Source organism: Vidua chalybeata, chromosome 8 (genome assembly GCF_026979565.1).
Source record: "Vidua chalybeata isolate OUT-0048 chromosome 8, bVidCha1 merged haplotype, whole genome shotgun sequence".
In the NCBI taxonomy this organism is placed as follows: Eukaryota; Metazoa; Chordata; class Aves; order Passeriformes; family Viduidae; genus Vidua; species Vidua chalybeata.
Genome location: NC_071537.1, coordinates 24,782,351 through 24,809,330, shown reverse-complemented (window position 1 = coordinate 24,809,330; position 26,980 = coordinate 24,782,351). Strand labels below are relative to the sequence as shown.

The following is a 26,980-nucleotide window of genomic DNA, read 5'->3' as shown; positions in this document are numbered from 1 at the left end:
TGACTGACCAAACCAGCCTAGAGGGAAAGACCAGAGAAACAGCCCACAGTTATGCAAGAGGGGGATACCAAAAGTCCTACTCAGCACTGAGAGTCAGCTAAGTGTTTTATGGCCTCTTTAATGACAGCATAAAATGCTAAGAATTAAGCTCAATGCATGTTAGTCTACTTTCAACATTAATAAAATACTTTCATTTAAAATTTGCTTGTATAAAATAAGTGAAGCTCATTAAAATTTATCCAGGGATCTATTAGCTCTACATCCATTTTGACTGCGTTATGCAAGTATGGTTTGGGGGAAGTTCTGAGACTCCCAGTTTAGTTCCACTATCCTTAGGAGACTAAAAAAAAGGCTCACTCCCTTACTGCTTCTACATGGGCTAGACAGACACTGCCAGCTGCCACCCAGCCCATCTTGTGCTGACCCTGCAAGTCAGTCAGGGTGCCACAGTGCTCCCCGTGTGTTTACAGCAAACACCTGGCACTGTGTCTCCCCAGTTGTGTCTTTGTGACACTCCTCCCTTCCCACTCAGCTTCCAGCAGCAGGATACTGCTCCAGTGCAAATCAGGTACCCCTGAACAGTGGTGGTAGCACATTCAGCATCTTCACTTGCATAAAGCTCCAAATGCAAGGCCTGAAAGACTAAGTGACTTATTCATACCACCAGCAGCAATGCCTGCCACAGCCACACAAAGTTTGCAGGCGTATCATCCACACCAAGTTTGGCAAGAGCTGCATACCTTAGAGTTGTCCAGCTGAAGTCTATAGGAGTGCTCATAGCAGTTTTTAGTATTTCTAGTGGTAAAGTCCCTGTTAATAAATAATTTACACAGATTTTGTAGAAATTCTTAATACAGCAGATTAAAGGCAATTACTCATCTGAAACTGAAGCTTCTGGAACTCATGGAAAGCTACTGGAGACTTTGGTACAAAATAAGTAACAGTTTTATCAACTGAATACTAGATAACATCCTTTCAAGTTCAGACAAGCCATAATTTAGTCACTCCTCACTGCATAAACACAGTATTATATAAATGCAAGTTGAATGCCTATAAAGAGGGATCAACTCCAGATGTATCCTCAGACTACTGACCAGTGATGAATCAAGGGAGACAGAAGAAAAATTCTACAGGATAAAACCAGTTCAGAGAAATCATCCCAATATCATCCCAAGCTTTCTTTAGTACAAAGATGATCATATGACAGTTTTTTACATTTCTTACTGAATTCTTGTTCTGTTAGACTGCAAGAGGTGAAGCCACAATTAATAGCATAAAGAACCGTAAGTTTCTTTAAACCTCAGTAAAGCTACTCCATGCAGAAGCTTACACATCTTCAATCAGTAAAGGCATGTTGAAAAATGATCAAACTATCTAACTTGCAAAAAATATCAGTAAATCAAGCCCCAACTATTCTAATTGTTGTTAACTGACAGATCGATACCCCTGAAGATGGAGCATTAGTTCTAGTAGGCTTTTGTAGTCAATTCTTCCTGCACCAATAAACTGCCCTGTGCTCAACTTTGATGAGTCAGTAAGTTTCTTCAGGTCTCATTCATGTCTTAGAAGGGAGAACAGATCTCCTGATGTGGTGTCAAGAGGATACAAAGTACCAGGAGATTAAGATCCCCTCAGAGAATAGCAGGGGGCACTGAGAGCACCTCTTACTCTTCCTACCTTTCCTCACTGCGGCCAAACAGACACATCACTATGGTAAGCATGGATCAGGGAAGTCACCACACCCCGAGGGGACTCGCTGCTGGACATCTGCAGATTCCTGGCCTTTCCCACCTGCCCTTCACCTGTCCACAGCACAGGGCTGTAAGGGGAGCACTGTTGTCCGAGGGGTGCTCAGAGAAGAGATACAATAACCCACTCCTGAAGCAATGAGAACTACACTCATAGTTACACACGAGCTCACTCGTACTTTTCTAGATTCTGGCTCTAATTATTCCTTCATTAGCTGAAACGCTTTATCTATGGGCTAGTGACAATCTCATTAACAAGACAGCCCTTTACAGAGACAGGCATTGCCTATTTATGTTTGACCATTTTTTCATCATAAAGAACAGGCATTTTTCCCACTAGAGCTTCACTGTGGCCTTTAAAGGCCAGGAATGTTTGTGCAACCACTTATGTCGAACATTAAAATTTTAAATTGCACATGGAGAGCTGAATGGGTAAGTTAGTTTGCTAAAGCAGTGGGAACTGAGCCAATTGACATCTTTTTTTTTTCCTTCAGTACTACTTCTGCTGAGGGAATCATCATAAAAGAGTAAGACACATTTCATCTTGAATACTTCACAGAGTGAAAGCAGTAACAACCTCCCTTCCTTTTTTTTTCCATTGGAAAAGGAGAGCTTATGAGCACTCTATTTCACTATTTTCTCTTTTCAGAGAAATGGGGGGGGGGGAAAGCACCCTGATTTTTTATATTTACAACCAAAATTTGATATGAATTTGGTCTGGCACAGTCCTACTTTAGGAATTCCAGTAACTAGGCTGTAGAACATGATTACAAGAGAAAGCAGGCTGTGAAACCCCAGAACAAGCAAAAACACATGGGATCCCAAAAATCACAATAGGGAAACTAATTGGGTTACATGGAACATTCTGAAGTGTATAAAAAGGGACAGTAAGATTACCTGATAATTAGTAATCACACAGAACTTCCTGGAATTTCAGTGCTTAAAGATGAAGTTCCAAAACTTTAAATTGCACCTGATATTGCATGCTGGTATTTAACCGCCTATCAGTTCTTCAGAATTAGTCTATTTGCAGTAATCTGTATGATCTCCAAAGAATGAGACATCTGAGGCTTATACAAGTCTTATTATAAAGATCTCCAGGTTTTCCAGAGGCACTTGGTTGCTAATTCTTTCTGCATTTCCAGGGCCTTCTGTATATTCAACAATGGAAATGTTTTTGTTCCTTACAAACAATTTCATTGATTCTCTAAGCACAAGGGAATAGACCAGCATGCTAACTGAAAATGCTTTACATTTTTAAAAATTATATTAGCATTCTGTTTTTGTTCCTTGTTGCAAAGGATGAGTGCATCTTTCTGAAGTGGGGAAATATTCACACTTAAGGCAGTGACCTAATTCAGTATGCACTTGGCTTCATGCCAGACTGTGGGGACTTTCCTTGTGTGAGCATGTTTTACTTTAGACATGCCCTTTTCATTCAGCATGCCCTGGATGGACACTGTTTAGCTGCTCATGAAATTCCAGCTGAGCGTTATTTTATTGTTCATAATTTCACCCAGATGCCACAGATATTCACCGTCTCAAGCCTCCACCACACACATATTTCTCTTCTTGGCAAGTGATACAATGAAAACATAAGGTCCAATCTCATCCCTTGCATATTCTCTTCCTATTCTGAAGAACAGTGCCACTGAGAACAGAATAGTTTGGAATGTTAAAGGAACACTGGGCACACCTTTATCTTCTCACTCGCTGAAACCAAACACAAAGTAAGTTGGGAATCTGCTGTTGCAGACAATCTCTGCATAAACCCCGGAGTGAAAAACCTCAAACCGTACCTTAAGTACACATCACTTCAGCTCTGCTTAGACAGTCTGAGGTATAGCCTCAGAAAAGACAAAAGAAATTGTCCAGGGTTTTATTACACAGTTCTAGTTGAGCCAGTACCTAAGTCAGACTTGTCAGCTATAAGGAAGAGAGAAAAAAAAAAAAATCACAATAATTAACTGCTGAAGTTCTCATGTTCCATGGAAAACTATTCAAGAACCTCACCCTCTTTACTGACAAAAAAAAAAAAAAAAACCTCATCTTTTTATTATAATTCTGCCATCTGATATGCTTTCAGCTATGGCTCTGCCTCCCAAGCACACACACCTATGCACTGCTGGATGGGAGAGAAGTTAGAAGGCACTACCAATTTATGGGGAGACAACCCGCATTCAACAAAACCAATATGAAAGAGAAAATAATCACAAAGTATTTTAGACCTTACCAGTTTCACACTGAATTCTGAAAAACCTGAAAGTTTTGCTTGTACACATTGCAACAGGGTAAATCAATCACATCAAGAACATGCAGCAACTTATTTTCAACTTTTTTAAAGTTTAGGGTATGACACACTGCTCCAATTCATCCCAACGCCCCCCTTTAGTTGGTCAGCACTGAACTTCAGCTTTGCTGCTCACCTTACCTGGTTGACACCAAAAGGAATTTTTCAAGCTACCTCTTGATTTTCATCAATTTCCTTTCCTCTGCCAAAGCCAGTGTCCCATGGAGGAAACAGGAACAATGATGACTGTACACTCATCACTGAGCATCTCATCTCATTTTTAATGAAAGACATGGGGAAGAAAATGAACAGTGGTGAACTGTCCACATTATGAACAGCCTGTAATGAATTTTAAAGTGCCCAAGCATATCTGCAATAGGTAATGTCAGATATTTCTTTAATTACTAAATGGGGAAAAAAAAAAAATCATGCCTTTGGCATGAGGACCATTCTAGAACTCACAGTACACCAGGAATAAGTAGTTGAGGTATGGGAACCATAGGAAAAAGTTACTTCAGTGAAGGGTGCAACTATCACAGGATTTATTACTCAAAAAATAATATTCTCCATGCAAAAGGTTTCTCTTACAAAAAGCAACATTGTTGTTTTGCCAGCAGGAATGCTGTGCTCCAAAATAAAATTAAGACCAAACCTCCACAAATTTCCATTGCCACGTTAGAGACTGCAGTATACAGGGAAGATATATCGGGTTTCTTATCTCCCTTGTTTCATGTGATAGATCAACTCACTCTCAACACCAGGGAGAGATAAATCAATAAAAAACCCTGCCTTTTCCAAGGACCAGATCCTGCTTATTAATTACATCTTTTCAGCATATGCAACTGAAGCAACACACTTTGTACTAACTTTTAAAACACAGAAACATAGAAAAGAGTAGGGTTTCATTTTAATATCGGTGTTCAATCATCTTAGAAATCAAGAACATCAAGCAAGTCACGCTCTCTACAGCTTGCCCAAACTCTCTCCTGCAATTTCTGCCTCAGTTTCAAGTTCCCAGTAATGTGTTTTTAACAACAGCAACACAGGCCTTGGGGGCTGCAGGAAGGACCCATCCTGCTCATGCAGCACACACCCCTTCCCTGCCCCATATACATGGCCAAAAAATAAATCAGCTTGCCAAGATGACAGAATAGGAAATACTGTGGAGTTTATTGCCTCTGTTCTCAGAAAAAGCAAGCAGAAGGTGATATCCAACAACCTAGAAATGGTGGTGTTTTTGCCATGACAATGCCTGGAAAAAGCAGTCATGCTGTCATGCTTGAAGGAAATATTAACTGGACTATAGCGGTTTAAATGCAATTCTTTCATAATTACTGTGAAATAACAAGGAAAAAGAGCAGCCTTTTGCTGAAGCAGTTTTATCTCCTATAAGTGAGAGAAACAAGCAAGTTATTGCTTGTCCTGGCACTGGTTGTTCCTAAACAAAACTAAGTCCATTACACAGTTAAGTGGACAAATGAAAGAACAGTATTATTCACATTATTTACTTTATAATTAATCCAAAGTAAGCAATGAGCTTATGAATAGAAGCCCTGCTTTGGCTCCAGTGATTCCAAAGCAAGTCCAGTTGTCTGGAAAATGCTGAATTAAAACTGAAACCCAACCAGCTACACCTTAACCACACTGGTCAGTATTACTCCATTTCAGGAAACAAAAGTCATCTCTCAGACACTTTATTGTTTTTATGAAGAGAGACATCTGCTTGGCAAGAAAAACTAGGTAAAATGTCCTAGGTAGGACCAACTGAAGGATTTTCATTTGCTTGCTTGTTTTAAAACTATTATCAAACAGTTATCATGAAAAGCTCTTCTACCTTCAGCTTTCACAAGACAGTAGCTTTTCTGTATGACACAGCTTTTCCTATCGCTTACATTATTTAGTTTGGGGGTTTCTGCACTGCTGTTGGTGCTATTCCTCTTTTTAAATTTGGCAAGAAAACCACAAACTCTGAGTTTGGTGAAGCATGTCTTCTTCCTCTTATTGTCAGGGAATTAACAGAACAGCAGTTTTATATGACTACACTTATTGCACCTATTTTGCTGGTTGCTAGAGTTCAACCTAGAAACAAGAACAGAAGCACAAGAGCTATCTTAGCACAGTTATCAGGGATGATCTTTCTCCTGGTACTCCCAGCATCTTGAAAGTAATGTTGTTTTTCACATTAGCATTAGGCAAGAATTTGTCCTACTTTTACAACAGGCTTTGTTAAACCCTTATTAAGGACACAGTCCCCATAAGGGGCTGCATAAATTATAACACAGCAGCATTTGAGTTCCTGGGCACAAATGAGCAGCCATACCCAGCAGTCTGTCCACTGAAAGGTGGCAGAGTCTCCCAACAGCCTGTGTAACACTGCACACCCAATGAAGGGAAGAAGTCTGTGGAAGACAGCTTCAGCAAAACTAAATCCCACTTTTAACAGCCACTGCAGCTAATCTTCGAGGATAAACAGTAGTCTCTGTTAGGCCACATGCTGGGAGATGTTTATACTTTTTCTGTAGGACAGAGTGACAGCTGCAGCAAGAGGCAGAAATTAAACTTAAGATGCCCAGCGGTCTTCAAAAAGGTAATGCTGTAGGTAGAGCTTTTTAGCACAGAAAACAGCCTGCTTCAGAAGGATAGAAAACCAGTTACACTTAGAAACTCAGCATCATCTTGAATCAAAGTGAATGAGGAAAAGTGAAATATTCTTTAGGCACCCTAAGTGTCTAAACAAATGAAAAGGCCCCAGCTAAATATTTCCCCCACACAAGATGAGCCTGCTCCCTCAAATGCAACAGTGCAGTAAAAGGTAACTGGTGATCCCAGCTCACATGCACAGCATTTGCACAGCACACCTACATTTTCACTGATGCCATGTTCTATTTATTAAAACCAACCACTGAGAATGACTTCAGTCTTCCATTGTGGCATAGTGGCTGGCAAAACCAAAGAGATGAGAATAACATGTTTTTCCTGCAATTGCTTCACCTGAGTTCCACATCTAACTACATTCCCAGAATCAAGTTGTCTTAATAATGTGGAGGAGTTAAAGTTTTTCCTTTTTTTGAATTTTTTTCTATGATAAGAGTGACACTGTTTTCAAGGATGTAATATTCCAGACTATGATGCAGCTGTAGCAGTTGAAGTGGAAACAGAAATAAGTTAAATTCTCAAGTGTATCCAACTTTTTAAAAAATACTTTCAAACATCTATTAATATCCATCTTAAAAGCAGAAATGTTTACAGGAAATTGATTTAAATTTAATAAAAAAGTTTTGTGGGACAACTATGCACCACAGGAATATTCTCACCAAAATTATGATTTATTGCCAAATTTTTTGAGGGCCACCTGTACCAGGGAATATTTGTACATAAGTCTCCTCCTCAGTGCATGTTTGAAGACTCCTGAAGTGACCACTGGAAGACATTTCTGTGCATTTTGTCCAAGTGGTAGTTTGGCCTGAGAGTTTTAAAATAAGGAAAACCAGCTTAAAATATTACTTGATCCAGAAATCCTGAGAAAATGCTGCTTTGAAAATCAAACACCCTCAATTTTTTCTTAAATAAAACTGAATCAGCTAGCTTAAATTCACATGTGGTTTTCAAAACTATGCTCACTTTGCTATTCCTGCATCCTCAATCAAAGATGGAAGGAGGAACACAAACTACAAATGTTTTTAGAAAGGCTAAACAGGTTCTGCTTCCAGCACAACAAATCAGCCACGAATATGTCACCAGCCATGAAAGCTGGATGCCAAACAATTGAGAAACATCTGGTGCATTCCAGAAGCACAGCTAATGTCATCTGTAATTTTTCAGTTTAACATTATAACTAAGCATGAAATTACTCTTAAAGGACTAGCAATACCAAGCTTCACCGGAAGCAGAAAAGCCAGCAGCTTGTCAGAACTATCTATCTTGATATTTTTCTTGTATTGAAAAAGTTGCCAATATGAACAACTAGAAACATCAAATACTGAACAATTTGCATTATGCTGCTTCACCTCTCTTGCTTTCTTTTCAAGTCCCTGAAGTCAGTCTTTGGACCACTTGAACTGCCTTTCCTCCCCTTTTCTTCAGGAAGAGATCATTGTGGTTTGAAGGGGAGAGAAGCAAAGAGTTTTTGCAGGTTCCTTGCACTCTTTTGTTGTGCTCCTAATTCATTACTTTTTTTTTCCTATTTTTGCTTGTTTTGCTTCACAGCAGGGACACCACAAGTTGTTACCACAGACACTTGTCACAAGTGCCATATTTAACACATAGTTCTACTGGCAACAACTTCTACTACACTGTTTGAACACTGGTTTAGAGTTGTTTTTTTTTTTATTCCCTTCTTGTCTCCTCACACAGTTGATTTAAATCTCTATCATTCCCACCTGTCCACCTAATAGAAGCTTAGGACCTTAAACTAAGGAGGAATTCTGAAGAGTTAAATGCAAAAGAATTCAAAAACACTGGATTCTGTCCAAAATCTAACTTAAAAAATTCAATATAAAGAAACATGCATAGCAGCATTTCATAGCAGAATCTAATACAGTATTTTGGATGTTAACACCCAGTCCTTTGCCAAACACTGGGGGCACTGGGGCAAAGTTTGCCCTGCAGAGGCATCTTACTGGAGCAATGGTTTGACTGTGCTGGGAAGAAACCTGCCAGCCTCTGTCCAGCCAGCACTGATTGCAAACAATACTCATCCTCCTACTTCACAAATTGTATGTCTCTTCTTCAGAAGACTTCTGCGTGTATCAGGAACTCACAGAACACATGAAAGATGGACTATACTACCATCACTCAGCAGTCTTAATTTTCACTCTACCAGAGCACAAGATACGCAAGGCATCTGCTGCCCCTGGGGCAGCGAGCAACATCAACAGTGCTGTCAAGTGCCACCCTTTTTGACACCACTGCTTGGGGAAACCTTTAAGAGACAGCAGAAGTGCTACCACAAGTCATCTGAAAGCTGTCACCCAAAACACCCTTACAGGACAGATTTTATTTCACAGAAACTTACGACTTAGCCTCAGAACTGTGGGTTTACTCTGAACAGTGTTCAAGACTAGCACTTGGTGTTTTCACAGTGTGCTTCTAAGCACAAGCTCATTTACATCATTTCCTCTGCTTTAATTCAGCAGTGCTCCCAACAAGCTTCAATTGCTTCCTGTGCATCACTGCTCAACACCTGCCCCTGCAGCAGCAACACAAACTCCACCCAGAACTCTCCAAGTATTATTTCTGCAGTTTCTACGGAGAAGACGCAAACACCACACACCAGCACTGGGGGAGCAGAAAATCTGCCTGGTTACCGATCTGGCTGCAACTGACTATCACACACAACATACTACAAGCAAAACACCTACAACAGAATTAGCTCAGAACCTCTGTACAGCAGCACCTCAGCCATCAGCTTTAAATTTTCATGTCTTCCTGCAATTACACACCTGAAAGTCAGAACTGTCCTTTCACGTCTCTGGCAACTGGCATCGGAAAAACTATTAGGGTCCTTTTCTTTACACAATGAACTGGGACTAGTCAATACAAAACTGCTGTAGGTTCGTATACAAGTTTTTGGAGAACTCAGGTGTCCTATAATTTTGGTCTTCTATGAAAACATTAATCTATTATCCTGACAAAATCACAATTAATAGTGCAGATATACTGACCTCATTTTGTGGTTGATGTTCATTTGTGAGAGTTAAATACAAGAAGCACATGTCTATATAAAAGAACTTAATCTGTTCAGCAATTTTACTTGGAAATACAATAACTGCAAGTATGGTATTTCTAAGCTACTTTTAATTCCTACCTGTTCTGCATTGTATTATTTTAACTCTGAACACATGAGAACCAGCCCGGAGCTACATTCAGCAAAAGGAGACAATTGCTGCCGGTGACAGCCATTAAAAGTACGTAGGTAGGACCCATCTCCAGAGGATATGTTAGCCATGAGAGAATTTTACTTCTGCTCTACAACTCACACATTGATTTCCTTGAACAATGAAATTCCCTCCAGTATGCCAGAGAAGAGTAAGATTACTTTCCCTAGTTTTTGGGAGAACAAGTACCGAAAGTGTCTGCCCACCAAACCGTCCCCCACCATCAGCCCAGCCATGCCTACGCTGCTGAGACAGCTACAGCACTTCCATTCTGCACTTTTTCTTTAGTTGCCAAGTGTGTACTTGTACTCAGACTCCCACAGGTAAATGTTCTTACCCCTCCACCTATTGAAGCAATGCATTGATGGACATTTTAGGTTATTTCTGGCCGTGGTAGAGGAGCTGATGGGAAGCCTCACTTTTGACAGCAGGATGCGTATGGCGGCTGTTGGGTGCCGATCTGTGCTTTCCGGACAGCTGCCCTAAGTGACATCCCTACTGGAGAGCCCAGTACCAAAAGAGAAGGATCCTCTGCCAGGAGCTGCTTCACGAGTGAAACACTACCATTTAGTACAGGGGAGGACAAAAGGTAGGAACAAAAGCCAGACAGACCTGCCCTTCACCACCCACTCACTCCACCAGTGAAAGAATTAAAGGGGGGAAAAGGCTGAAGTAAAACAGAGGCAGCTCTGCCCCTGCTGTCGTCCACCAACACAGCTGCCAACACTCTCCTCAAATGTACCTCCCTAAGGAGACACGGGCACCCTCCACTGCAGGCTGAGCAGGGAGATGGGCTCCAGACCAAAACCTTCCCAGGAGCACAGGAAGGGCTACAGGAAGCTATCAGACCCAAGAGCACTGTGCTGGAAAGCACCTAAACTGCAGGCAGCCACAAATCAGTAAACAGGCCAATCCCTACAGTCACTTTTTATTACAGCTGGAGATGATTGTCAGGAAATAGATTTTAAAAGTACATACAAGATTTCCCCACAAGATAGTTTCCTCACATCATCTGATTTGGATTCTCTGAACTTCACTCTGAAACACCAACTCTGTTGATGCTCTTTCCAGAGCTCACATTTGTACTTACAGCTTGAAATAACATGCCACTTTTATCAATTTGCTTTTAGAGGATTTGGTGTGTGAATGGAAAGAGCCTTTAAAACAAGTAAGATAAAGCAGAGATTGTTTCAAGATATTATTCCACCACACCCCATTCAGAAATAATTGTGGAGCAAGTGGCCCCTGCCAGCCTTACCATAACCCAGAGCTGCAGCATAGACAGCCCAGTGCCAGCAGAGAGAGTGTAAGCTTCTCGCAAGTATTTTAGTGTGCCATGTTTCCACATGCAACACCTTCAAGGATTAGGGAAAAAAAGCCATCTTCCTTTTTCCTTTAATGTCCCATATAGTCACTGCAATGATTATCTGGTTACTCTCTTTGAAACAAAATTTCTCAGCTAGCAGTGACCATCAAAATCACCAATTTAGACTATACACACCACAATGTATTAGATACCCAAGAAATACGAAGTTGAATAACTTGCCTGTCTACATTTTTAAGTATGCACAAAATACCTGCAGCCTTACAATAAATTTTTTTAAAAGGCCTGGATAAAAGCAGAAGCCAGCTGCACCCAAAATGGGCCTCTAAACGAGGGTCTAAAACAGTACCCTATTCAACTACTTTTGCACCAAAAGGCACTCATGACTGGAAGGCTGTAACTTGCAGAATTTTTCCTGCCCTTGAAACCAGAATTTTAAAGAGCTTAATAAAAAAGAAAGTAAAGATATTAAAGTAATTGCACACTTTCAGATTTTTTTTCATGAACTATAACATTAATGGATGTGCTGGGCTTTTCTAATCATCATTCAGAATGAAGCTGTTCTGGCAGACAGTAAGAAGTGCCCTTCCACAAAAATTTCTTCTTACAAGCTGTGGTTCCAACTCAGAAATAAAACTATACTCCCATTCCCTTCAAAAAGCATTATATTTCTTTTATAAACACCTTGTGAGTTCTGGTCTTATTTCCCCATTTCCAGCACTAAGCTTAAAAGAACATAATTAGATACATAGATAAAGCACAGTTATTTGTGGTTTGGTCTTTTTTTAAAAAACAATATGCTCCTGAAAATATTTTCTTCCCAATGTGTCCTTTGAGAATGATTTTTTTTTTTTAAGTCTTGTACTCTTGAAACCCCTGCCTATTTTCTACATTATTTTTTCCAGAAGCAAAATTACTATGGCCTTTTTCCATACTTTTATTCTGAATGGCTGATCTCTTAGAGGGCAGATGAGCTAACAAAAAGCCAAGGATATTATCAGTTCCAGCACTTATCCAAAGCCTGACTTTCATCCCACCTCTGTGATCCTGTTTCCGCATTATTTAAGGAGAAAATACTGCAAGTCATGAAGCTTGCTTCATAATGACAAGCTGCTTCAGAGACAAGAAAAATATTGTGCAATTTGTTTTCTGCAGTGAAAAAAACTGACCTCATATTTCTCATACCCGCCCTCCTGGGAGTTTAGTTTTATCTCTTTTAAAAGTTCAGGTGATTCTGATGGATTCTTTTTATAAAGAGGTCCACAGAATGCTTCTGGCAAGCATGAAGTAGCAGATTGTGATGCAGGGGATTAAATTCTTGTGCCAAATATGCTTGTGGGTTTTCTTGGTAAGAGACCACAGCTACTTACTATTTAACCATGCCCTCAGATGATGTTTCTCACTGACTTGGAAAGACCCATATCCTGGGGTTGGAACATAAAAGCAAAGAATTTACATTCAAGAGTAATTTGGTGCAACTTCTACCACAATATAGCAGCTGTACCAACAGGTTTGGGGGTTTCTTTCTCTCCTTTATTCTTTCCTTCCTTCCTTAAGCCTGAGAAAGACGCTGAAACAAAGTCATGGGATCAAGAAGGAAAAGAGCTATTCAAGATCAACTAATCTTAATCACACTGAAGTTCTCACATGTTCTCTCCAGGAACAGACAAGCTAAAGAATGTCTGTTTGGGCCATACAGTCATGTACTTCAACAACCACTGCTCCTCCTCCCATGCTGAGCTGCTGATGGTTTAGGACACTGGTTCTGTAGCAATGCTCAGTGCAGGTCTCCTGATATTTTTGATAAGGACTCACTGGTAGAGTCTCCCATGAAAGCCTCAGGGTGTAATTGAGCCTCGTAGCTAACACCTCTCCACAAAACACATCTACCTCCACTGACAGCTACTGGGAATATTTCCAATCTGCTGTCTTTGGTGGTCCTTGGGGACCCTCTATCTAGCTAATAAATAAAGGGAAGCCAGAAGTTTCCTTCAAACACACTAAAACAAGATAGGAACTTGCAGCTAGTGCATGCTGGAAAAGAAGAAAATGTCCTACAAAGCCTAGTGTTACAGCCTGTACGGAAAAGAAAAAAGGGGGAAAAAAGGTATTTCTACTGTATGACCTTAAACTGTAAAATACTGACTCAGTGCTGAAACAACCTCTCTTTTCTGCAGTTCTTCTGAGTTACCGGTGAGAAGACAATAAAGTTAGTCCTGATCCATCATCTACAAGTTTAGCAGAAGAGATCAGCGACTCAATTTCCACCTGACAGAGGGACTTGAAGAGAAAAAAGCAAAAACGAACAACAAAACCACATAATAAACACTGACTACACTTCACTGAAAATATGGACTACCAAGTTTAAATTTCTACATACTTAGATTTAAAAAAGGTCTTGCAAATTGCAACATCCCCTGTTTCTGCTTTAGCATTTCTGAATTAATTGACTAGTGACAATTACACAATCTTTTTATGCTCAATACCAAACTCTCACAGTTTGTGAGAGCACAGAATTTACCGAGCAAGAACACGTCTGACAAAACCGGAGATGTAAAGCATAGTTTAAACAATGTCCAACATTCCACTGAGGATAATTACGCACCCTCATCATCATTTCACCTATTTTGGGGGGGGTGGTGGAAGGAACGGGGGTTTCTCGCGGCCCCAGCAAGCCCAAAGGCCCCTCCGCAGCCCGGCACAGCCCGGCCGGGCGCTGCCACCGTGCCCGCTCCAGCGCTGCGCTGTCGCGGGGGGGCCGCCTGCTGCATCCCGCTGCCTGCGGCTGCACGAACGCGCTCCCAGCACGCCTACGGCCAGCTAACACAATGGAAACGCAGCCGTGAGGGACAGATTCATTTTATTATTGAGACTGCGCTACGGTACAACCGAGTGGCCCGGTGTGCCAGGCCGCCGCTCCAGGGCGGTCGGGGCAGCCCCCGGCGGTCCCGGCTGCGCGGACCCACGGCCGCCGGGTGCGGGCCGGGACATGGAGCCAGGACATGGGGCCGGGCCCGCCGCGGTGCCGCTGCCCGCGGCCGGGAGCGCTCCGGGGCGCTGCAAGGCACCTTCTGCCGGCAGCGGCGAAGGGCGGCGGGCCGGCCGGGAGCGGCGGGCAGGTGAGGGGCGCGGGGCCGGAGAGGTGCGGGGCAGCGGGAGGGCGGAGGGGCGCGGTGCCGCCGTACTCACCGCGCGGGCCGGCGCGGAGCCCGCCTGCACTTCCTGCGTGCTCGGAAATGAGCGGGCGGGACCCTCCGCCGCGACGCTTAAAGGGGACGGGCCGGCCGCCCCCGACCGCCCCCGGGGCGGGACCGGGTCCCCCGCTCAGTCCCGCGGGGGAAGCGGGGCCGCCGCCGCTGCACGGCAGCAGGGAGGGGCCCCGGACCTCACTCCCTCCTTCCCTCCCTCCGCCCTGCGGCGCCTTCGCTCCCCGCTCCCCTGAGGCGGGGCCGCAGCGCGCTCCGATGCGCCCCGGGAGCGGCGAGAAGCCCTTGTCTGAGGGCGAGAGCTGCGAGCGTATCACTGCACCCTCCGCAGCCGTGCCGGCCGTGCCCGCCGGGCGGGCCCCTCAGCGCCGCGGCCTCACCGAGCGCGCCCTGTACCGGAGGCTCCCGGCCCCGCGGCTCCCGCAGCGGCCGCGGCCCCTGCGCTGCCCTCCAGCGCTGCCCACCCGGACAGTGACCCTGCCCCGCCCTGGGAACGGCCGCGGCGCTGCCCGGGCACCGCTGCTCTGCCAGCCCTGCAGCTCCGCGGCTCGCAGAGGTCCAGCAGCGGCACAGTGATGTTGATTCGTCACGTGTTAGCAAAACCCTGAAATTGTCATGTAGCCTTTATGGTGGAAACAACAAGCAGAATTTACCAATAATTTTTTTTTTTTTTACTTATCCAAGTATTTATGTACGGTTCTGTATTTCCAGAAGAACATTTCATTACACTATATATTTTTAAATTATTGGTTGTCTGCAGGGCTTGACCTGAAAAGAAGCCAAGCTTGAGAACTCATGCAGCTTCCAGCCACGTGCATGAATTGTGGCTTGTAGCAGTTTAAAAGGGTAAAGTTCAGGAAGCAGGTAAGGTAGGAATGGCCTTCCACAACTATGTACCAAACGTTTTTGGTCCTGCTCATCAAAAACAGAGTCAGAGAAAGCAGTAAAGGCTTATTAGGTACAGACCTGCACCCCCTAACTTGACATCACTCTGCTGGATTGCCTGGAACTGCTCACCTGCCTCAAAGGCAGGCACTCAGGGCTTTCCAGCACAGAGCTCCAATGGCCTGAGCAGCAGAAGCTGCATCCTTTGTCACGTTACTGCTCTGTTGAGATCTGTATCCCATTCAGCACAGAGGAGCCCTTTGTCTTCAGGCAGGCATAAACGCATTGGTTCATAAATAGCTACCCTGCACAGCATGGGAGGGGGCTGGGTGTCCAAGGACCAGATCTGTTCAGTCTAGATTTCAAGCCCTCAGACAGCAAAGGTCTTTCCAGGGAATACCTTAAATGAACAGGGAAAAGACACTTGGCTGATGTTACCATCCATCAATCCATTTCCTATCCATTAAAACTTGTCACAATGCTAGATCATCATTTTAGGTATCCCTCAAAAGCATACTTAAAAAGTATATTTATGGAACAGAATTATCAGAAGGTTTTAAGTATTCACATATGTACTCCTCAAACTAAGTAAATGTGGCTTTATTACTCTTTTAAAACAGCATGTAAATTTACTATTTTAAACCTGACCTCATGCAAAATTTCAGTATTGCATGTTACAGATGACTGTTGAGCATCCTGCTTGTCATCTTTGTTGTGGATAATGAGTGGGAGTTTAGTAGACACCGACACACTGGAGACTGCAGGGTTCTGTAGACATAATATTTGTGAGTACAAGAAGATAATGGAATGGAGATAACTGAAAATACTGATTTTGTTAACTAACCCTTCATTCTGACAATGCTGCAGCACCCACTGGTTGGCCTACAGAGAGCAACCAGACTCTGAATATTGTCCTTCAAGTTTCCCAGGTACCACCTTTCTGCACATGAGCTTGTTGCTGTTATGTGGGGAGAGCTATACAGGACCTTCCAGGGGATTATACACAGAATACTTCTTCTTCTCTAAGTGCCAGTTTCTGCTGCTTACCAGAATTTCTTCTCTACCAGAAAGGTTGGGGTTTTTTTCCAGATTGAGAGAAGGAAAAAATAGATTTCTTAACCTCTTGTAGGAGCAACATGGGTATTCATAATCATCTCTGTATGAAAGGTCTACCATGTCAGGAAAAATGACGGGTTTGCAGTGATGTTGCATATAGTTTCCTGATTCTTCTATCAGAACAAGCTGTTCTAAGATTAGATATTCCTTCATAACTCAGACCTGTATTTATGCAGACTGATGTTATAGTTCCTATTTGGTGTTATTCTTACAGGCGTACAGAGGTTCCCATGTTGTTTGTGAATAAAGCAGGCAGTAAAACATTTAGGAAATGTCTGTGTTTTAACATACAATTCATTTCAGCCTCAGGATTTTTCTTAGACAGGTAGTTGCAGACGTCCTAGCACCTGAGAGCAATAATATATATATTTATATATTTATAATGTATGTGGCTCAGCTTTGAATTTACCTAAAATATTATGATAGGATGGTTATTTAGGAGACAGACTTTAAAAATGTTTCCCTAAACTTTGCTAAACACTGTTCTTAAATTGGTACAGTTGGGGGAAAGGAAGTGGCTGGCTGGCAATAGCTTATTCAAAAAAGAAGCATTTTCCAGAACAGCATTAGCTCCAGCCTCTAGTGGTTTTGGTTTTCTTTCTCGTGCCTTTTTTTTCTTTTTTTTTTTTTTTTTCCTAAAGCATATGTGTGGGCTGGAGGGGAAGAAACAAAAGAAAAAGAGAGAGAAGAGCTGATCTGAGAACATGATACCAAAGTGAAGGAATAATGTAAATGAGGCCAAAGGAGAAAAGAAAAAAAGCAATTCTTCAACAAAGGGTATTTTTGTTCTGCTAACCTCTTGAGCCAAAGTGAAATATGCATGCAGAATAAGAAAAATGGTCCATTATTTTGCCTGAAAATTCTGAGCTTTAATTGTCAAACAATAGTCATTAGTTTGCCTTGACACAAGGCTTTTTGTCAAATACCACAGCTCAGCTTTACTGATGGCACAATTCCAGCATGATCCCATGTGAAATCGCTTTCTTTTTCCTTAAGTGTTGCAAATTATTTATAACAGATACTGAACAATGCAAGCAAAATCATGAAGAAATTTTAATAGCCCGAAATCAACCCTCCTACAATATTTTATTCATTGTGATTTATATCCCTCGAAATCCTCAATCTGAGCTTCTCACTAAGTTACACTCTGTAACCCTTTGTCACTGCTCCTGTCCAAACGCATCCCGTTGCTCCGGGCAGTGAAACGGGGTCTTGGGAGAGGCCGTGGGCTTCAGCAGAATTAACTCACGCCTGCCTGGGGCAATGCCAAGCTCCACCTCAGGCTCTGCTGGCAGTGCTGCAGTGTCAGCACCAGCTGGGGCACTGAAAGCCCAGTCCAGGGCTTGCTCTGGAGCTCTGAAAGGACACAGCCTTATTGTCATCGTGGGGCATCAACGACACGAGTTACGGGCGCTTGGAATGGCAGGGTATTTTACCTCGCTGCTTTCAGAGACTGGAATAATCCCTTGATTTACCATAGCTTTAGGAGAGACAGCGCATCTGTACCAACATACCACACAAAAATCTTCCTGTGTTTATTGTTACTGTGCCCTTTATTTTGCACTGAGCAACATTTCCTTTTTCTCAATGCCTAGGGTTTTGGTCCCTATGTCTTTGAGTGCTGAAGGACTACATTTTTTTCATGTAGTGTTTTGAGATCAAATAAACAGTAATTCTTTGATATTATAATGTACTGAATTTTGGACTCAGAAGCATGTAATTTATATAATGTTTGGTAAATGAACTGCTATGGGTTGCTCATTTCCTCTTGTTTTGGGATCACAGTTGCTAAATTACTTCCTTTCAAAAATTCTCATTAGAAAACAGTATTAACTGACTTAAAATTTATATAGAGTCCTTTCATACAGTAAAGCAGACTCAAAAATTATGGTACTAATTCATGAAAGTAGAAGACATTCCTTATCATAAAAAACAAAATCAATACAATCACAGCTGTAAGCAAATGTAAATAAAGTTTAGTTTTATCTACTCTCTGAAAAGGCTTTCTTCTGATAACAGAAGTGCTTACTGTAGTCCACTTACTTTTTTCTTTGAATAGTGATAGTTTAGCATCTGGAAAAGTGTATGGAAGGATAAATCAGAATGTTTTGGATACAATCTCTTCAAATAACTTTTTCTCTTTGAAACCAACATATAGTTGCTGTTAGCAACAAATGTTTGCCAAGCTCTGTGACAGCAGCAAATGGATTGTGGAAACATTTCTGTACCATCAGTACAGTGTCACTCTGGCTGGTGCCATGGGGGAAAAGGAATACAGAAGGGGACCAGCAGGGAGCTGCATTAAATGCCTGGGCTCTGCTGCTGCTCCAGCTGAGAGCAGCAGGGAATATTCTGCAGTGGTGGCTGAGCATTTTTCCTGGCCACATGGCCCTATTTTTCCTGGCAGGAACAATGGGTTGTGTGCCCACAGTTTCACTGCTCACTCCCAGCTGCACCAGGGTATCACATCAGAGGCAGCAGTAACAACATATATGGAAAGTAATCCACGTAGGTAGTGCTGGAATTCTATACTGGTTTATTTCTGACTATTCCAAAACATCTTTACTATACAGCTTCTGTCTAATAGCACTGAGAAGTGCCGTAGGCATTTTTCTAAAAGGAGAAGAAAATTTTGTCACGAATACATTGACTGCAAAGCAGTTGTGAAACAAAGTCCAAGCAACCATATTCTGTGCCTAGAATGGAAAACAAATAGGAGGGTTTTGACTGGAAGATATGGTGTTATGCAAAACATACTAAAAAATTACACATTCCTTTTTTTTTTTCCCATCCTTCAGTACTGCAGAACAGTAACCTATGAATACCATAAAGTAACAGATTTAAATCAAGTATATTAAATTGTTTTTCAAATTGTAGACTTGACTACCTAGGATGTAGCAAAAGAAGTTAGAACATTCTATATATGAGATTTAAGCCAGAAAATCTTTCATAGACACTCCTTGTTTGATGAGATAACAATATAAATTATCAAGGTCTTTTGGTTGGTTATCTGGTTGGGTTTTTTTCTGTGCTTGAATTCCACATGCACCAAAGCTCAAGTTATTCAGATAAATATATACAGTAAATGCCATCTCTTTAGAGAGAAATATTTGGGCTTTCGTAATCTGACGTGCATCATGTTTTACAGAAAATACTCAGTATATCAGTACTTAACATGCATTACTGCATGATCAGGTGTACCCACTGAGCCTGCCCAACAGTCAATAAAACCACCACCACCTTCCACACAAAAACAAAACTGTAGAAAGGCACAGTACAGAGATGATCATCCACGCTGATATAGTAAACAGTTAGTACAAAGCCAGTGTTCATTTCTTCGTTCACTAGACAGGACCAGATACTAAGAAACTTCTATTGTTCATTGTCTGTACTGTGCTGATCCATTGTTTGCAATATTTATCTACTCCAGTTCAGGGGTTGGGTTTTTTGCTAGTGTTAAGACTTGTCTGTCACTGCCCAAAAAAGATCTCCCTCCATTTGAGTAAAAACTCCAGCCAGTTCATAAAACAAATTATTTGTTTCTCTTGTTTCTGGCACCATTCGTTGTTGCATACAAATCATTAAAATGTTTTTAAGAGCAACATTTTTCATGTTTTTAAACTCCTCCCTTCCATAAAATGGCATGGCAGTAATAATAAAATCACCTAACTACTTTGATTTTATTAGCAGTACTTTACCAATGACTGCAAAACTGTCACAGGGCTGTAACAGTGTTAAGACAGGGCAAAAGGAAGGTTCCCTTGTCAAGAGAGAACCCTCCTGGGTACCACAGAGTATCAATGGACAACCAGAAAAAAATACCATACCTCAGTTGAGCAGTTGCAAATACTTTGTTTAGATTTTCATGGAAATTAGCATCTGTTCCTGTGGTGCATAAAAGCAGTGGTTGATTTTGAAAAGTGTTAAAGTATGCTGTTGAGACTTCACTATCATTATCATTATAAAACTAATGGGTAAGGATGAACTGATTTGCAAAGTCAGGATCAAATGTCACTGCATTCCTAGCAGTCTCATAAGCTTCTCTTTAATTGCTGACTTGTTTTATCTTTGTTAGGAAAAAGTTTTGCTAATGAGCATCTTACAATGACTCACATCTGTTGGTAAAATGAAACTCCAAATCAAATTAATTCAAAGCAAGATTTTACACTAGAAATGCAACTACAGGAGAGCTGAACATTTTGAAAATCACTTGAATTTGTTCCCCCTCCTTCTCAAGAGCAAGGAAAATGTGTTCTTGCTTGACCTGTCCGTATTTTTAGAAATAAAATGAGAAAGATCTGATCTGGCAGCCTGCACCCCATTTAAATTATGGAATATCAAGTTCAGAATTATTTACTAGATGGAATTTAATAGTTATAAATGACATTTCTATTTCAGTTTCATTCTCTTTTTAATTTAAAGAATGTCAGTTACCAGTTCTGGCACTATGCTAGACAAGCAAGGATTTGCACTATTTTAAAAAACAAATCATATTTATGACAGGATAAGCACAGAGATAAAATGTTTTTTCAAACTGACTTTTTCTGCAACTTAAGCATCTTAGAAGCTGGGTGCAAGCTGTGTTTAAATTACTGATGTACACTCACAACATGAAGAGGTTCATTACAAGTGCAGACAAATGCAAACCATAAAAATTGGCCACGTGTAGGAGGTGAAAAAACATAGCTTAACTTGTGAATGCTAAAATGCTGCTGATAATTTTATGTATGTTTTCTGCTCCCCCTGAGCTATGCTTAAATCTTGTATGACAAGGTCTTTAGTGTAGACTTGATGCCTTTCATAGCAATAAAGGTACTATGTGCTACTCTCATCACTGCGTTTCCAGGTTTAATACCCTTGGATAGTGTTCTGCTATGTATTGCCTAGGAAATATAATTCTCATTGGAAATCATAACAATTAGAAGCAATCTCTAGTTTAAGGTCTAGCATTTCAAAGCTTGCATTTCACATTTTCTAACACGAGGAAACCATAATGGAGACTCAGTAAGCAAATAGAATTGATTCCATAAACATTATTTCTGTTTGGTTACAAAGTTGTCTCTGAGGGTAACTTGTTGTAACCTAACTTGATTGCTTACTTTTCTTTGTGCATGTAAAAATGGGGATCAATATTTTGCAGTATAAATTAAAGTATTCTTTGTAGTATTTCTACAAAAACTCACATCATCTGTTTTTCCTTGGTATTTAACGAACTGTCACAGTTCGTTTTAACAAATGATCCTGGAAGAACAACACTGGGTTAGACCTCCAACAGCAATGTTTTAAAATAAAAATCCCTATAGGCAGCATAAACTTTATGCCTTTCTGTTTGCTGGCTAGAGCAGGCCACTGTTCAGAAAGCCTCTGCACAGGAAGAACAGTGAAGTATGCAGTTAAATGATTTCCTGACTCAATGCTAAAATCTCCCTCAGTTATTTATACCCTGTACCAAAAAGAATAATTCTTGTCTTCTGCTGACACTCTTGACCACACAAAAACTCTCTTAGAGAACAGTTAACCCTGTTTGTTTCTTGCTGGCTGGTTCTCAAAGCTCTGTAGACATTTAAAAAAAAATATACTATGGCTCTGGTATTGATCTCCTGGATCTTTTCATACACTTTTCCCATATTTCAGTCTTTACAATGCTCTTCCAAGCTTTTTAATGATCTGACGATGAATCCTTACCAGCTTTCTCAAGGAATGAGATCAGCCCTCTCTCTCAGCCTCCTCATCTGTCCCATCAGCCACCCCTTACTTGGGATTCCACCCTTTTGACGTGTGCTTTTCCAACAGACAAGAATTTATTCCGAATGTCTTCCTTTTTTGTGAAATACTCTTCAATAAAGGGATACTATTCTTGTTACTGGCAGCAGTTTGGCAAAAAAAGTAGAATGAGTGTATCCTATTAGTTTATTGATTTGCACTGGGCTATAGCTTACACCACATTACATTCTCTGAAAGACTAAATGGAGTTTTTGGGGATTCTTTCCCCCAAAATAACTTTCAAATATACCTAAATACAGGCAAGCAAGATTCTTTGCAAACCAAATACTTAAAATACATACTCATTTGATTTAGTTTTATTAAAAAATTTAAAATACTTCCATCGTTAAACACAGTAAATTCAGAAAGGAAATTGCATTGGCAGGAAGCTATGAAAATGGCACATGTTCCAAACAAAAATCAGGGTTCACTTCAAACTCTTTTAATCGTGATCATGTCAGGAAGGAATGCCCTGAACAGCTGAAAAATTATATAAGGGCTTAAACAAGAATTAATGTGACATGCTGAGAGAAGAAAAATCAGACTAGGAACTGCAATGATTGATATCCAGAATGAGGCTGAATTGTTCAAGATTTCAAATCTATAGTAAGTACAACTGCAATGCTCTTAAACTGATCTCACTATTTAGATTACTCTGTAATGAAAAGTGAAATCATATGAAAATTATTTCCATATGAAAATGCTTTCAGGTGAGATAAAGTTGCATTTTTATGAATTGTACTTTTTTAACCAAATAAGGAGCTAATTCTTTTTTATGAGCTTAAGGGAAGGTGTACTCATCTATCCAGGCAGGCAAAATGCTTTTACTTAACTTCAGAACATCATCTTTGATAATGGCTCAAAGAAAGAGGTTTCAGCAAGAAATTTGTTGGTTTATGATACATATAACCCATTAAAAGACCAGGTAAAGCCAAAAAACACTATAAAAAGTGAAACTTTTGATTTTCTCAGAATGCATTAGGAGTACTTAACTATTGTAACTGGAATACACAGGTTGCTGTCCCAGTTTAGAAATGAGAAATACAAAACGGAGCTTAAACTAATGACTCAGCTTTACTGGAGAATTTGATAAATACAAAAAAATATTTCATTCATTGTCTCTTCTAGGTATAAATTAGAAATTTATTTGTGCTTACCTGTTCTCTAGTGTCTAGTACCTAATTCTACAGACTCCTTCCCAATATGCAAGCTAAAATGTTGTACCAAGGATGGGTACCCCAAGGCTAGTGCTACTTTGTCCACATTTTGATAATACCCTTTGTTCTCTTGCTAGTTGAATCTTGGGATATTGGACTTCAGACCAGCACATGTCTATGAATAATGTATTTATGAATGACCCCACTAACTTCAGAGGGACAACTTAAATTTTATTTAAGAGGAGAGGACATGAACAGCTAAGGTTTTCTTATTAAGATTTTAAGTACTTGCATAATTTTTTAGGGAATGATTCAGTTCTTTTTCAGGAAGTTTGCTTGGGCTGAAAAGATCAGATCATTCATCACATTATGGCCCATCTGCACTCTGTTCATGGGGAATATTGCTGGTGCTACTTAAGGGTTGGTGCTTTTGCATATTATCTTCAGTATCTTGTTATAAATTTACCACTGTAGCTACAGTGAGAAACAACACTTTCAGGTAAGCTGAATTTTGAAACAAAATACTTCAAAATTATAAGCAGTTTTTTTGGACTTTCAAAAAATGTAGAGTAGGAATAGTCTTTTTATATGTATTTTGAAGCTTGTATTATTCATATAAGACTAATGCTAAATCAATAAGGAATATAAGCTTGCTCTTACTGTATGTTTTTGAGAATTGCTAAGGTCCAGTTGAGGGTACCAGAGAGATTCATGCATATTTTGCATGATGAGTTGTAGATAAAATCCCCATTATTTAAATATTATGTAGCTCATATCCATGGGATAATATTTTTAAGAACTTCTACTATATGAAACAGGCTAATGTAGGAAAATTAAAATTTGCAAGTTCACAGTAGATCTGCTGAGTATCCTGCCTCTGGAAGTTTGTGGAAACCAATATTGCAATGATTTCCTTGTGCTGATCTAAGGACTGTACTGACATGTGAGATTCATGCTCTCCCCCATCTGTTACAACCCAAAGCACAGATCAGGTAAACCATGTCATTTCTGCAGATACTTAGAAAAGGTTGGCAGAAATTTTTAGAAAGTTATTCCCTCCACCCTGTATATTTAGGTGAGTCATTTGTTCCCTCTGAATTCACTTTCCTCAGGGCAGCCAAGTGCCTAAGTATTTCTGGCACTGATGGAAATTATCATCTGCTGTATCAATTTTTTTCCCATGTGGGAAGTACATTTACTCTCCAAAGAGGAACTGAAACAAAATTGTCACCATTTTGACTAGTGGCAACACAGAACAAACAGGAAACACTTCAAGGGAAATATTTACAAAAATAGCATACACAGAAGATATAAGAAGCCTTATGAATTCATATTATGAATGAATACTTAAAAGCAATAATCTATTTCTTGCCAACATTCATGAGCAGGAAAGGAGTAAAAATTAATTGGATTAGGAAACATGTAATTTTTCATTAAACTGCACTTAATGCAGGTAATTGTGCATGGGAACTGTAATTATGGGCCATGTATGTATTTTATATGCAGGATCTATGTCCAGTAGGATAGGTAGCAATGACTATTAGTGAAATTTTCACACAAATTAATGGTTGAAACAACACTGACTTATGCTGAAAGTCTAAAGCACACACTACTCCCTGCCTCCACTGGTTATTTCAGCATCACTTACTGTCCCACTCACCTACCATACAGCAACGTTGTCACAGGGCTGTTGGATTAGAAACCGGGTGTTTCACATCTCTCAGTCGCATACTCTTGCTGAACATACTGGATAAAGTTACATTTTTCATTTAAGGAAGAAAAAAAACCAAACAAAACCAAGAATCTTGATGCCTTAGCTGCTCATGGCAAGTGAAGAATTCCCATTTACAGACATAAAATATAGGAATACAATTAGACAAAGCATGAAGTTACCACAAATGTAATTTTTGTCTCCTTTTTTGTAGATCTCTCAATAGAAAAAACAGCCCATATCAAGAGTTTAATTTTCAGTGCCCTTTGTTTTCCAAGTATGCACTCTGACAGTCGTGTCATGCCAACGAAGATCACCGTGGTGTCACAGCCGAGCCCCTCCTGCATTCAGAGCTGCATGTCTGCTGTGCATAGGCATTACTCAACATGGCTAATTCTGTGCAAAGGAAAAGCTGCTGTGCCTACTGCTTGTCCGAAACCAGGACAGGATCAATCCAACAGGGAAACTCTTTCAATTCCAACACACAACTTCATATCCCACTTTTTGCAAAATGAAAATCTGTGTTCAGGTTTTGGCAGTCTGACTCAAGACCATGCTTCTGAAATCACAGACTTTAATGGAAACATAAAGTTGATACACAAAACAACATCTGAAAACAGATCTGAAACATCTAAATTGGACTGTGACAGGAGCAAGCTTTGGTAGAATTGGATTATTTAGAATAACCATCACAACGCTAACAACGAGTCACTCAGGATTTCCATCCCAACATTTGTAGCAAATGAAAGGTTACCCTTAACCATGGTAGATTACAAATAAAGACAAAAGTAGTGATGTCTTCCACATAGAACATGACTCACAGTCTGATTGTTCTCCCAAGTATCAAGTAACTTTTGTAAGGACATTTTTATATTCCACCTTAACAAATTCCAGTGACATTTGCCTTGGGTAGTTTCAACATCAGAGTTTTAGACCAATTTTGCCATGCAACTGTTTTTTATTTGTTACTTTCAAGGTAATAGGTTTATTTGGAATTATGTTATGGTAGTGTCCTGTACATGGCACTATATGCAATTTGGAGCTGAGAGGAGGTCTCCAACCCACTTAACAAGACTGCAAACAAAATTTCTGTACTTGAGTATCTGCAAAAGATGTGCTGAGGCAGAGGACATCCTGTGGCAGAGCTGCAGGAGGGGTGAGAAGGCTACATAACTTCAGGCAGTGAAGGAGTTGGATGGCTGGTTCTAAGGGCAGCCTGCAATAAACCCACAGCCAAAGAGGCAAAAACTCCCCCACCATGCACACACAGAAGGGAGGAGGGGTGTCAGTAAGGCAGAAGAACGGACACTTGAAATGACAAGGACCTGCTGGAGGAAGAGACTTCCCTGAAGCCTGGGGTGACCCTGCAGACCCACTTCAGCACTCTGCAGGCTGGAGAGGGAGGACCCATCACATCAGGAGTGAGGCTGGAGCTGAGTCAGGCAGCCCCATCTGCTCCCTGTGTACCAACCAGCACAACTGGCAAAGGTGACAGGTGAGAGTAGCAGGGGACTCTCCTCTGAGCAGCACGGAGAGACACTCATCAACCTGACTGATTACCAGAGAGCTGCAGCTGGGATGTCACCCAGAGCCTTGTACAGTCTCCTGACTATTATCTGCTGCTGTTGTTTCACATGCACACCAGGCATACAGCCAGGAGTGCTCTGAGGAGGACTAAGGACATTACAGATCCCTAGGAGTGGCACTGAGGGACTCAAGTGCTGGCAGCTTTTTCATCAGTCCTCCCTGTCAAAGGCAAGGGCTTTGAAAGGGCCAGGTGAATCTGGCCAATCAGCAAATGGTTAGGGGTCTAGTGCCACAGCCAGGGCTCTGGCTGCTCCTGGGGACTCATGTTGAAACCTCCTAGGCTGGTGGAGTCTGATGGGGGCCCACCTGCCAGGAAC

The 26,980-nt window shown here is 41.0% G+C and overlaps 1 protein-coding gene across 1 annotated transcript in view; it reads right to left on the bottom strand.

Moving 5' to 3' along the window:
* Nucleotides 1-14,655, bottom strand: part of CSGALNACT2 (chondroitin sulfate N-acetylgalactosaminyltransferase 2) — a 32,275-nt gene extending 17,620 nt beyond the window's left edge. Inside the window, exon 1 of the mRNA XM_053949545.1 lies at nucleotides 14,428-14,655. The gene's annotated coding sequence lies outside the window, so the exon portion shown is untranslated. The remainder of the gene's footprint in view (nucleotides 1-14,427) is intronic.
* Nucleotides 14,656-26,980: the final 12,325 nt, after the last annotated feature.